The sequence below is a fragment of the Desmodus rotundus genome, chromosome 7, assembly GCF_022682495.2.
Source record: "Desmodus rotundus isolate HL8 chromosome 7, HLdesRot8A.1, whole genome shotgun sequence".
In the NCBI taxonomy this organism is placed as follows: domain Eukaryota; kingdom Metazoa; phylum Chordata; class Mammalia; order Chiroptera; family Phyllostomidae; genus Desmodus; species Desmodus rotundus.
Window position 1 is genome coordinate 117,120,526 of NC_071393.1, and position 13,352 is coordinate 117,133,877.

Genomic DNA, 13,352 nt, shown 5'->3' on the forward strand with positions numbered 1-13,352 from the left:
AGGAGTGAATCTTTGTGTGTTAGATATGACACCAAAATGCACACGCAACAACAGAAATTAAATAGGGTGGACTTCATTAGAATTTAAGAATTATGTGCTCCAAAGGGCCCATCAAGAAAGTGAAAAGGCAGTCCATGGAATGGAAGAAAACATCTATAAAACATAAAAATACCTGGCAAGGCACGTATACCCAGAACTTACACAGATCTCTTACAGCTCGACAGTAAAAAGAAAATCCTATTGAAAAGAAAAATAAAATAAAAAGACAGAAACTTCAATTTTCAAATGAGCAAAGAGTTTGAATACTTATTTCTCCAAAGAAGATATACAAATGGCCAATGAGCGCCTGAAAAATGTATCGTTAGGCATCAGAGGAATGCAAAAACCCAAAAACCAAAACCAAAACAAAACAGTGAGATGCCACGTAACACCCGCTGAGTAGCTGTAATCCAAGGACGCACACTAGCAAGTGTCGGCGAGGATGCGGAGAAGTGGGATCTGCAGCGCGTGGCTGGTGGGACTGTAAATGGTGCGAGCGATTTGGGAAAAGATTCGGCAGTTTTTAAACAGTTCAACGTGGAGTTACCACGTGACCCGGCAATTGTACTCCTAAATACACATTCAGGAAAAATCAGAACATGTCTATGTAAAGGCCGTACCTGAATGTTTATAGCAGCATTACTCAATAGCCAAACTGAAAATAACCTAAATATCTATCATATATAATGAATACATAAACAAAATACGACGTACCCATACAAGGGAGTATTATTCAGCCATAAAAAATGATGAGGTATTGATGCGTGCTACAGTATGGATGAAGCTTGAAAATGTAATGCTGGCTAAAGCCAGTCACAGAAGACCACATACTATATGGCTCTACTTATGTGAATGTCTAGAATGGGCAAATCCATGGGCACAAAAAGCAGATCAGTCCTGGCTGGCGCCAGCACAGGAGAAGGGGTAACGGGGAGTGACTGCTAACAGGCACAGGGGTTCTTTTTTTGGGGGGATGGTAATGAAAATGTTCCGGAACTAGATTTTGGGGGTGGTAACACAAATCTGAACACACCACTGAGCTGTACACTTAACATAGGTGAACTATATTAGTATGTGATATGTATGTCTCAAACCTCAGAGAAGTCGTTAGTTGGTATCTTAAAAAAGTAAAAAATAAAACAAAAAGCCTCAGTGTGCAGTCGAATTATATTTACTTCTTGGAAAGGCAAATTCTTTAATAAATACTAATTTAGTGCCTCCTGTACATTAATTCAGCCAGTATCTGAGTGCCTCCTTTGTGCTAGGTAGGCTGTAAGGGCCTAGGCGGAGAAACTCAGGGCCCCAACTTTGCCTCTAGTTTTTACATTTCCAAGTAAGGTGGGGTGCCTAGGGGAAGCAGCTGTCCTGGGGCCTGGCCCTCGCTTGCTTTTCTCCCCGTCTGGAAAGGTGTCGGGCTCCAGAGTATTTCAGTTGCTTCAGTCAGCACAGAGCAAGGAGGACCCTGACTATAGTTTCAGAGCCTTAAGCTTCACCTCGTGCTCCAAATCCAAGACAGAGCAGCTGCGAGTGGGGCTGGCTGCGCCACCAATTGCTCCTCTCCCATTGTTAATCCCTGTCGTTCTGCCTCCGCAGGCACCCCTCCCTTTGCACTGTCCTGCTGCCCACTTGTGATACGATTGAACAAGTGGTTTGGACTTTGAAAGGTGACTCTTAGAGACACCTCAAGTGACCCTGTCCCTGGCTTGCCAGGATGCTCTTGTTCATTACCAGGAGCATCAGAGATCTGCTCTTGGATAATTACACTTTCCCATGGAGCCTGGCCTTAAAAGAAGGTGCTGTAACTGCTGCTGACTCTCCCCCGCTCCCAACTCCCCCCACCCTGTTGAGCTGCCCAGGTCCTAAAGGAGAGCGGTATTTCATTGCTAAGTGTGCACAGTGAGAAACCTCTAGTCCTTTTTGGCTCTCATGAAAGAGTTCATGCGTGGACACTTGAGTTATTAAATCCCTTTAAGGCATGGAACAGCTGGCTTTGGGATGATTATATATGTTATACACTGTTTCTGCTTTGCTCTGTCATTACCTGGTCAAGATGCTACAGTTTATTTAAACATTCATCCATCTCTTTCACAAATCCAGGATTTTATGCCCACCCCCCCCAAAAAAGTGAGACACTTCGAAGTCTTTAAGTACTCTTTTCAGAGAGCCTAGAATTAAACTAAGTCTAATTTCTCCCTCTCCCCAGATGGGTGAGTTTGTCAGTGTCCTACGATGTTCATTACATTTTCAAAAGAACTTCCTAATGGCTTGTGGAGGGAGACATCCTGCTGGGAATTGGGAGGTAAAAGCACAGGTTAGGCCTTAAGGGGCCTTACTGTCCTGCAGGCCCCTCACCCACACTCCTGGCTCCCACGCTTGCAGAGCCTAAGGAAAGCCTCTTCACCCCTCTGGGGCTGTCCCCTCCTGGCCGCAGGAAGGGGAGTAGCAGGAAATGGAGTCTGCCCCGTCATGGGATTTTGGAAAGAAACAAAGCCTGACCTGACGAAGAGCAGGTTAATCCTGCTGTTTCATTTCCCTTTCAGAAAGGGTGGGGGCAGGATTGTGATACGGAGTATTCGGTTTCACATTTGTTCCAGGAGTGATCCTCGGCATAAATCCATTTTTCTTTCAAGCATCCTAAAGCATCCCAGGGAGCTCCTCCTTCAGGGCCCCCTCCTCATCCCCACCACAGATTTCATGGCTGCTGAGCAGCTGACAGGCTCCCAGAAAGATCATCTTGTCATTGCTACAGAAGAAGAGAATCTCTGAGTCTTGGAAGTCAGGACCTCTGGGTCGGCGGTGTCGCGTTTGTGCTCTGCCCTTCTGGAAAGGCTTGGAGGAACAGTCTAGCGCACCAGCAGAGCGGCGTGATGAAAAGGGCCCAGTTTAAAGGTTGCAGGGACTGGCCCGCATCTTGGCTTCGCTAATACCTGTGCGCCCTGGGGGATTCACCGAACCTCTGTGGGCTCAGGGGCCCATCTGTACATTGGGGTGATGTTCCCACAGTGTGTTCTGTAAGATACAAGTCTTCGCAGTCAAGTGAGTTTGGGAGATGTCATTTACTCTGTGATACTTCCTGAAGAGTCGCGTATAGCATAGCAAAGGCTCTGAGGGGTCTTTCGGCAGAGGAACTTGCTCTGACCCAGCGTGTCTCGGATTTATCTGACCGGGAACTGTTCCCGGCAATGCTGATTAACGCCTTTACACTGTGAGTCATGAAGCTCAGCTCCCCAAAGCCACAAACCTGTGTCCTGTCTCATGCCGTTTTCACCAACCTCAATTTACAGCACCACGTTCATGGGCAAAAAGAAAGAACTTTATATGTGGCAAGGTGACATCTCGTTTTAAAAACTAAACGTAAGAGCCGGAGTAATCATTCAGACCAACACAGGCTTGTAACGATAGTTTTGAAAAAATGTGCTGGAACTTCTGTTTTCTGCTTCCTCCTTGCAGATGGTCAGTGTGCTCACGGGGCCTCATGCACTTGGTGGCATCTTCTGTGAAGACATCACGAGGCTCAGCACACCGTTAGGTGCACGCAAGGAATGAACCAAGTAAATCCCAAGATCCCTAACCTTCATTCAGAGAATAAACATATATCCAAGGAAAACGTTCAGATTTTACAGTGAGGAAAAGAATGATTACAAATTCATACTTTGAGAAACGTTCGTGTGTACCACTCATTACTCATCTCCTGAGAAGATGCAGAGACCACGGACTGCAAGGCAGTGCTGCGAATAAAACATAGAACTGGGTCGGGGTCAAAGAGGAGGTGTGCGAGGCAAAAATATGAAAATAGGATCAGGCAAAGGTGGCACTTTCGGTACTGGAGAAAGTAGCGATTCCCCTGGCATAAGTACTGAGGATAAAATTAAATTCTTAGATAACCTTGGCCAGACAATCCTAACATCTTTAAAACTCTGGCTCATAATCAATCTTGTAAGGAATAAATAAGGCTGGTTTACTTAATCACTCAGTTTAGAGAAATGTCATCCACTTAAAGTTTCGGTCTTTAGTATTTGGGGCAGTGTTGGCTTTCCCCTTCTCCCCTCTCTGGTGGCTCCTTCCCAGTTTTCCTCCGCGGACTTGTGAATCTTCATTCTGTAGAATCTGATCTTTGGCCACCTTCCCTGGCTGCCCTCCACCTTGGACAGTCCCAGACCTGTGGCTGCAGTCGGGGCTGTTGCAGACGGCTCCACAGATCGGTCAGTCAGTCGTGGGCAGTTTGATCCTGGGGCTGCCACATGCTAGGTGACACGTGCACATGGCGGCCCTTCTGCAGGCCAGACTTCTCTGGGGCTGTGTATCCCAGCCACCCCTAGACCTCTCCTGAACGTCCCACAGCCCTCTCAAACCCAGCATGCCCAGCACTTGGCTCATCCTCTCGGACACACTCTTCGTGGGGCCCGTCCCTATTCACCTCTGTCCAAGGTGAAGCCAGAAACCTAAGAATCATTCTAGCTGGTCCCCTCACCCCACATTTCCAATTGGTTTTTCCCTCTAAATACCTCTCAGATCTCATGTCAATCTCGTTTATTTTCAGTGCCTTAATTCAGATACATATTGCTTTTTGTTTGAAATATTATAGTGTCTTCCATATAATCTCTTTGCCCCCAGTTTCAACAGCTTTTTTCCTCCATGCTGATTGTAAAGTGATCTTTGAAAAACAAAAATAATTACGATGCTTCCCCAATAGAAAGTTGTCAAAAGCTCCCTTTAAAGGTGCAGACTCCTAAACTGGGTAACCAAAGCCCTTCATGGTCTGCTCTCTTCTCTCCCCATATTTTCCACCACTCCCCCAACACATCCCTTTAAATTCCAGCCATTCTGAACCGCATGCCACACTACATTAAATTTCTGTGCTGTCGCACGGGCTGTTTCCTCTTCCTAGGAATCCCATCTCACCTTGGCTAACTCCTGCCCATGCTTCTCCCACCCTGGGTCTTGTCATCTCTTCCACTTCCATCTCTTACCATCAACTTCTGTGGCCCCCTTTGCCTTCCTATTTGCTAAATATTATTATTTGGCTAAAATTTGCTAAACATACTATTTGCTAAAATATATTATTTTATTTTACTTGTTGGTTTGTAGATTATGAACTCCCAGAGGGATTAGGAATTATGTCACTCGCCTCTGTGTCGCCAATGCTTTTCGTAGTGCTGGGCACAGAGTGGGCACTCAGCAGGTGAATGTGAGGTAAAAGATGAATACATATTGCTGCTTTTATAAGATTTGACATAAACCAAGGAAGTCTCTAGATAGTGCTAGAATCAGCTATGCAGTGTTCCTGTCCTGTAAATTGTGGGTATTTTCGTAACTGTTTCTGTACTTTCTGTGCCTTAGACGTCCAGGGCACACAGAAGCGCCAGGCCATTTTTGCAGGCACCTTTTCCTAGTGTTCAGGGGCTGTGTGTCTTCATTCACCCAGAAGCCTACATGGGGGCGGGGGGCCAAGCAGGCCATAGAGTGCACATCTTTAATAAGCTAAAGGTGTTAAACCCACTGCTCACTGACTGTTAGGAAGGTAAGATTTAAGTGCCAATCTCCTATATAAAACTGACTCCATAGCAAACTAGGGTGTATGTGCTCCTACTTTATTGACTGTTTTCAGAATGTGGTCGTTTGCTTATCTCTATTTTCCATTCATCCCAACACAGCCCCCATAGGGGGAAAAAGTAAAATAAAGTGTCAGTTAACTGAAAATCTCATTATTTTTTAAACATATTATTACTCATAACTTTAAGGAAGAAAATGCAAATAGCGAATATATAAGATAACATAGTACAGTAGGAAAAAATCCTGGAATTGGATTCTCTGTGTCATACCTGCCACTTGGTACCTCTGTGATCTTGAACAAGTTTCTTAGCTTCTCTAGGCTCAGTTTTGTCATCTATAAAATGGAAATACATTCATTTAGAAATATTTTTTGAACACCTGCTCTGTGTCGGGCGCTTTGCTTGGCAACTGAATCAGAAGAGCTGCTGTGTCTTCTTCCTGGGGTCGCTGTGAAATCCAGTCGAGATGTGGCAACTGAAAATGTTGTTGATGGTGTTTTATCATCAGGTGACTCCCTGAACCCACATAATCATCAGTCATCAAAGACTTCTTCTTTTTTTCTTTTCTGGCAGAAAAGTACACTGATTCACTTGCAGTAAGGTTTGGAACAAAGAAAAATTTGACCTTAACCCCAATTAACAAAGCTCAGATAGCCACAATGCCTGAAAACAGCAAACATTTGTTATCACAGCCTCTGTGGGGGAGGCGTTCGCGCTCCGCTGGCTCCGGGCCTCTCGGGAGGTTGTAGACAAGCTGTCCGCTGAGAGCGTGACCTCAAGTGGAGGCACAACCGGAGGATCTGCCTCCAGGCTCGCTCACATGATGCTGACAAGCCTTGTTCCATTCGGGCCCCTCCAAAGGGCTGCCGTAGGGACCAAACTGTGCCTGCCTCCCCGTTTATTTGTTGAAGTCTTAACCTCAGAATATGGCTGTATTTGGAGACAGGGCCTTTAAAGAAGGGATTTAGTCAAAAGGAAGCTGTTGGGGTGGGCCCTCATTGAATATGGCTGGTGTTCTCGTGAGAAGAGGCAACCTGGGCATGCAGGGTGACACCAGCGACGCCTTACACAGAGGAAAGTCGCTGTGAGGGCACACGGAGGAGGTGGCCGTTGCAAGCCAAGGAGAGAGACCGCCAAAGGAGCCAAACCTGCTGGCCCCTTCATCTGGCACATCTAGTCTCTGGAACCGTGAGAAAATACGTTCCCACTTTAAGCCGCCCAGCCCAAGGTACTTCGTTATGACAGCCCTGGCACACTGCTGCGGCTGCCTCCCAGCCGGGCAGCTGCCCCCCGGGCCAGCGGTGCGGGGCAGAGTGAGAGAACACTGAGGCAGGGGCCGCAGTCTTTTTATAACTTCATCTTGAAAGTGACATCCCATAAGTTTCGCTGCATTCTCTTCATTAAAAGTGAGTCAGTAAGTCCAGTCCATACACGACAGGAGGAAATTACATAAGGGCATGGATAACAGGAGGCAGGAATCACCAAAGGCCGTCTTAAAGGCTGCCTTCTGCACTAGTTTAGTTTTGTTTTTAATAAAATAAAAATAAAAGGTTAAGTGATGCACACATTGGCGGTTTGGGCTTAGTAAAGTGGATTCAACCTCATCAAATGCACAGGCACTCTGACTGATACCCTTAGTACCATTCTGTGAAGCCGAGATCATTATGATCCGGAAGACAGAAAATTTTGCCATTTAGGACAAGGTTTTCTGGGCGCGGAAAAGAGCGTTTTATGGACTAGAGATACAGCACAATGACTCCTGGCCATCCATGCCTACCACAGTGATTCTCCACCGGGCGCGCGCACTACGAGGGGAGGGGTGACAAAGAGGAGGGGAGTAAAAAAAGGAAGAAAAAAGCATAGTGAAACTGTGAGGTAAATTTATGTATGGAAAGCGAGACGAAACTCTCAGCTTTCATAGGAATAAACTATGGCAGGTAAAAGCTGATGGAGCATAGGCCATACGAGGTGGAGAAACTGCTCCAGTCGGTCTTTACTGTGAGTAGACGGAAAGAGGGACACGGGGCAACAGCTTTGAGACGGGCCTGCCGTGGGCCACAGCGCCCAGAGGCACGGTGCGTTTCAGAAAACGCAGTGAAGGGTAACAGAAACTATCAGTGGGCTACGCGGGGCAGTTTGGGAGACAAGTTGAAAGGAACAGACATAGTCGGAGCCTTTGAGAACTAATAGGAAGAGCTCTACAAGGGAAGGGTGGGCCATGGTTGAACCCAAACTCTAGTTCAAAGGATCCCAAGGACATCTGCTTTGTGATGATAGCAAGCTGACATCTGATTCCTCAGTAAGTACACTGAGTCTCCAATAGCTTTCGCCTCTAAAATTAGTAACATTGTCAACTTGATTGTCTCGTGTCTAACCTTCAGAGTCCCTGTGGCAAAGCTGTCAGTGTTCCTAACCAAGGCCCAGCTTCTTTTTACCAACAGCCTTCTTTCTGGCCTGTTAAACGGCGCCGAGGGGAAATGGAAGTCTTCCTCGACCTGCCACAGCACTCGAAGAGCTGTCACTTGCAATAATATCTCCAAATACTGTACTCTAGTAATTTGGCTCCTGCTTCATCGGAACTCCCCGTTGGGTGCCCCTTTGTTGTAAGAGAGGAAGAAGCTGTTTCCTGTTATCCCCTGGTTGCCCGATAACAAGATGACAGACGGATTCTGGGGTCCGTTTCAGTTTTCCTTACAGAAATCTGTGGAACTAGAGAGTGAGATAGTGGGAGAATCTCACAAGATGACCCGCACCAAAAAGGTGTCGTGGACCGTGACCGGTGTGGCTCAGTTGGTTGGGCGTCATCCTGCAAAGCAAAAGGTGGCCGGTTCGGTTCCCAGTCAGGGCACAGGCCTGGATTGCGGGTTTGGTCCCCAGGTAGGCGCATATGAGAAGCAACTAATCCATGTTTCTCTCTCACATCGATGTCTTTCTCCCTCTCTTTCTTCCTCCCTTCCCCTCTCATTCTCTGTTTAAAAAAAAAAATGTCTATGGATTACCTAAAGAGTCTGATGTGTGATATTTCTGAGCAATTTCTGAGATATATTGTTAAATGAAAGATACCCCCCTTTAAAAAATCCCATGGTAGCTCCTCCCATTTGTACAAAAACGGGAGAAGGAACATGTTTGTCGGTGCAGAGACTCTCCTGAGAAGGACACACACACACAGTGCAGTCGTGAGTCTGGGAGAGAAAACACGCTTTTGACTCCACACCCTTTGGTATTTTTTGACTGTTTTTTAATTGGTGTGTGTATCGCTTTTTAAAAATAGAAATAGAAACAGTTTTTAAAGAAAAAGACTTGAAGAAATTATGTGTGAAGTTACTACATGAAGCCTTTAGACTCAGGCCCTCTTGTCCCACGTGGGACTTGAGTTTCCCGCCTCTCTTCCTTTCGTCCTCGCAGTTTGAAAGCCCTGCCGGCAATAGCAGCTCTCCGTCGAACACCTGCGGTGTCCCAGCTGGACTTTTTTTCACTTACGCGTCATAACAGTCACATGAGGGATGCTTCTTACTGCCTCACCTCTTAGCTGAGACTTGTATATTCCTTCCCCTGGTGCTTTTTAGAGAACGGAGGACAAAGTTCCGAGGTTGATTGCCTAAGGCATGCCTGACTAGCACTGAACTTCAGCAAAGACCGGGGTGCAGTGGGTCGGTTCTGCCCTTGGGTTCCTCTCCTCTGTTTTCTTTCTGTGGCCTTATTATTTTATTCATTTTCAGAACTTCAGCTGTCACCTTCATTCTAACAATTGACATCTCAGGGCCTGTTGGTGGCATCCAGAGTCCATTTAGTTTTAGTAAAAATCCCAACTCAGGCATCTAAGAAAAAAGGTGCATGTGTTGACTCACAGGACAAGAGAGAATGGGAAGGAGAAGAACGAAGTCTGGTCAGATCTTTCTTTCCCTCCAGCCTCCCTGCTGCATGTTCTTTGTCTCCAGCTTTCTGTTCATTTCTCTTCACAGCTTCCTCAACCTCCCTCTTCCTTCCTGATAGTTCGGTCAGATAGAGCCTTATTCTTCCCCATTTGACGACCACAGAGCAAGGGGCGCATCCCCCCTCCTACATTAGTCCGTATAGATCCCAGGGAAGGGCTGCGATTGGCTTGGCTTGGGTGGCATGACCACCTTTAAGGCAGTTGCTATGGCCGAGGGGATGGGGACTGGAGCCTGGATCACCTGCTGACTTTTGTGATCAGGGAGGACGGGACTCACGTTTGTAGTCTGGCCATAATCGCCAGGTTGGAATAAAGCAGGTGGGGAGCAGTCTCCCAGAGGAAGTAAAAGGAGCCAAAAGCACAAACAGGTGGGAAGGGATGCTTAGGCAGGCAAACACACTGGACCTCCCCTCCTTCCCACCCTTAGCTTCTTAGCCTCTGTGCAAATGCAGGGTTAAATAAGATAACGCAAACACCTCACAGAGTGCCTGGAGCGGAGTAATGGTAGAGCAGGATCTACTACTATTGAGTATCTTTTTTGAAGTGTGGCAAAATACACATAACACATTTACCATTTCAACCATTTTTAAGTGTACAGGTCGGTGGATTAAGGACATTCACATTATTTTGCAGCCATTGCCACCATCCAACTCTAGAACTTTTTTTAGTCCTGCAAATATGGGACCTGATACCCATTGAACACTGACTCTCCGTTCTCGCTCCTCCGCGTCCTGGCAGCCACCATGTCCCTTTGTGTCTCTGTGAAGCTGACTGCTCTCGGGGCTGCAGACGGGGGCAGTCACACGGTGTTTGTCTGTTGGTGGCTGGCTTATGTCGCCTGGAGTCCTCAGGGCTCGCCCACAAGTCAGAACGTCCTTTCCGTCGGCAGAGTGGTGCCCACTGTGCCTGCAGACCACCCGCGTTTGCTTTTTCAGTCCCTGTCGGTGGGCGCTTGAGTTGCTTCCACCCTTTGACTGCTGGGACGCATGCCGCCGTGAACACGGGTGTGCAGATGTCTGTGTAGGCCTGCCTTCGGTTCCTTCAGGTGTATGCCAGGAAGTGGAATTGCTGAGCTGTGCAGTAACTGTGGGTTTAACCTTTCGAAGAACCGCCATCCTGTCTCCATGTGGCTGTACCGCTTTCCATGCTTCCCAACAAGGCAGAAGATTCCAGTTCTCCATCCTCGCCAATACTTGTTCTTTTCTTCTCTTTTCTTTAAATTTTTTGACAGTAGCCATCCTAATGTGTGAGGTGGTTGTAAGTCTTTTAGATAAACCCTTGAGGACTGAGCTAATACAAGTGCCATTGACAGAATGAGAGCAGCCAGCATCGGGGTTGCGTGGGACAGATGCTACTGTTAGTATTTTAGAGGTCAAAGTTGACATGATGGCTGGGCATTAAACTCAGAAAAGTCTTCTCCAAAGCCGGGGAGGAGTTAGAGCCAGCTGCAGAGTTCAGCAGCCGTTCTTACAGAGCTCCCTGCTGAAGCTGTGAGTGGGTAAAATCTCTGAGGGAGAGAATGTAAGAAAGAGCAGCAAGACGCAAAGCTGAGAAGGGAGCCAGTGGAGCAGGCCAGGGAGGCACCTGGACATCCCAGAATCTGAGACCTGCAGAGGAAGGATCAAAAGGGCAAGGATGACAGATGAATGCAGATGCTAAGACAAAGGGTATTTTTTTAGTTGCCTGCAAGTATGGTTGTGTTGAATTGAATCATTGTCATATGAATTAGTACTGCAGAGTCCATTGTAATTTTCAGAATGCCTTCGTACGGATCATCGAGTTGGCTCTTCCAGCGACCCAGGGAAGTACGCCCATTGTTATTCCCATGTTACGGGAAGGAAGCCAGAGCTCACAGAGGTTGTGATTTTCCTGAGGTTACTGCTGGGTACCTCTCACTTTCCCAAGATGATCTGTTTGGGGGGAAGCTGAGGCGGAGTGGCAGTTCAGGGACTGTGCCCACGTTCGAGTCAGTGTGAAGTGCCACGCCCTGGAGCCCAGCAGCCCTTGGCACCCCTGGCACATGAGCCCTCACTCAGTGCCTCCTGGGACCGGCAGCTCCTGGCCACGCTCCCTTCCCGTGGACTGCTAAGGAGCTGGTTGTGTAGACCCCACAGCCGTGGTTTTTAAACTGGGAGTCGTGACCTAACATTGGGCCATCAACTCAGTTAGTGGGTCACAACCAGGCCCCTGAGGGCCGGTGGTGCGCGTTTCTTGCCAACTCTGCCTGACCTCACTAACTTCACGCTGGTTATATGAACTTGGCTGTGGTGGAAATCAGCCAACAACAGAGTCAGGGCTCGTGTTTGTCTTACCCCGGAGGACCAGTGGTCACATGTTTACTAGCACTAGGGTCCATCTTTAGTAAAAGTCAGAATTTTGATGAGACTTTAAGTCATAAAGATATTTGTGTGTGTGTGTTCATAGATGATGTATTTTTTTTTACTATATTTTGCAGTAAAAAAAAATTTTTTTAAATAATGGTCTAGCCTTCATTTGCTTTCTTCAAGTCATTGGAATTCTACTGTTCTCCTGATCTGTCGGCAAAGAGTGTTGCTCTCCAGCACCCTTTTGAATCACTCTTGCATCTGTTCTAGGAGGAATGGGTCTAAATTTTTACTAGGTTGGAAATTATTTTTCTAGAACAGACAAAATCTTTGTATATCAGTTCTTTTAAACTCAAAGCTAAATAAAAATCTATTCTTGATTTTTATCAAGAGTAGAAGATTTTCCTGCAGTGAGTATGTATTTGCCCTACAGTCGGAAGACAGTCGCCATCGTTACACCCCCAAGCTCAGGAGACCCAGGAAGAGCAGAGACAGGGTCGAAGCCCACAGCCTTGGGCTTTTCTGCCGCTCTTCCTTACTGGAACTCTCCGTAAAGAAATTAAATCCCCTGCAAGAGGCAAAGAAGCTTTTAAAAAATAAATAATCTTTTTAATGATTTAGTAATTTATAAATCCGTATTTTCCACAATACATGTTATATATAAACATTTTATATATAAAGATGTATAAATATGTGTGCGTAAGCGGATTGTGCTTCTAGATAAACATAGCTAGATCCTAGAACTAGCTATGATGGACTTGATCTTAGATCAAGAACTTTGATTTAGATCAACCTTGCAATTTTTAAATTTTCATAAAAGGGAAGTTATTAGGTATCCTTATGGAAAAAAAAAACAAAACCCTATCCCAAGGGTCTGCCCTTGGGGTACTAACTGTATAAACGTAGTTACAAAAAGAAACACTTTTAACTGAGCGACACTTGAAAGTCCTTCAAATAGAGTTGTATCTTTCTGTTCCATGAGGGAATTTGATCAGCCCATCTTACTGGGTTGTTGCAATAAGAAGAAGAACCGGAGTAAGGGGAAATGGTTTTTACAGGCTTATAAGAGTTAAAAATACTTTCAGAAGTGAGTTGTATACATTTTTCTTAGAAGAATTAGGCTTATTGTATGTAAGATTTTAGTTCTTTACGGTAGAATTCCTTAAAATAGTGTGTTATTGGAACTATTCAACACTCATTTTTGCAAGTAAAAAGTAAATCTCCCCATAGATGGACACTTGAGCCCGTGCTGGTTTTTGCGTGTGAGGGGGAGCCAGAGGCCTCTGATGTGTGTTAGAAAGGAGGAGGCAGGGTTTCTGGGAGGCGCCGGGAGCTCCCCGCGCAGCTGTGGTCAGCCGGCTCCCTTCCCTGCAGCAGCGCTTCAGAGCCACCAGGCAGGCCGGCGCTGCCTGGGCCCTGGGCACGCCCCTTGCAGCTGTGCCGGCGCCTTTGTCACCGGGCAGGGTTTCACGAAATGGATCTGATGCTCTTGTGCCTGTGCTG

The 13,352-nt window shown here is 46.5% G+C and overlaps 1 protein-coding gene across 11 annotated transcripts in view; it reads left to right on the top strand.

Annotated features, from left to right (window-relative positions):
* The window catches only part of TTLL5 (tubulin tyrosine ligase like 5), a 252,493-nt gene that overhangs the window by 230,330 nt on the left and 8,811 nt on the right, over positions 1-13,352 (top strand). Inside the window, exon 33 of one of the 11 annotated variants that reach the window (XR_008427229.2) lies at positions 3,490-3,590. The exons of the other annotated variants lie outside the window; for them this stretch is intronic. The gene's annotated coding sequence lies outside the window, so the exon portion shown is untranslated. The remainder of the gene's footprint in view (positions 1-3,489; positions 3,591-13,352) is intronic. 11 annotated transcript variants of the gene reach the window in all.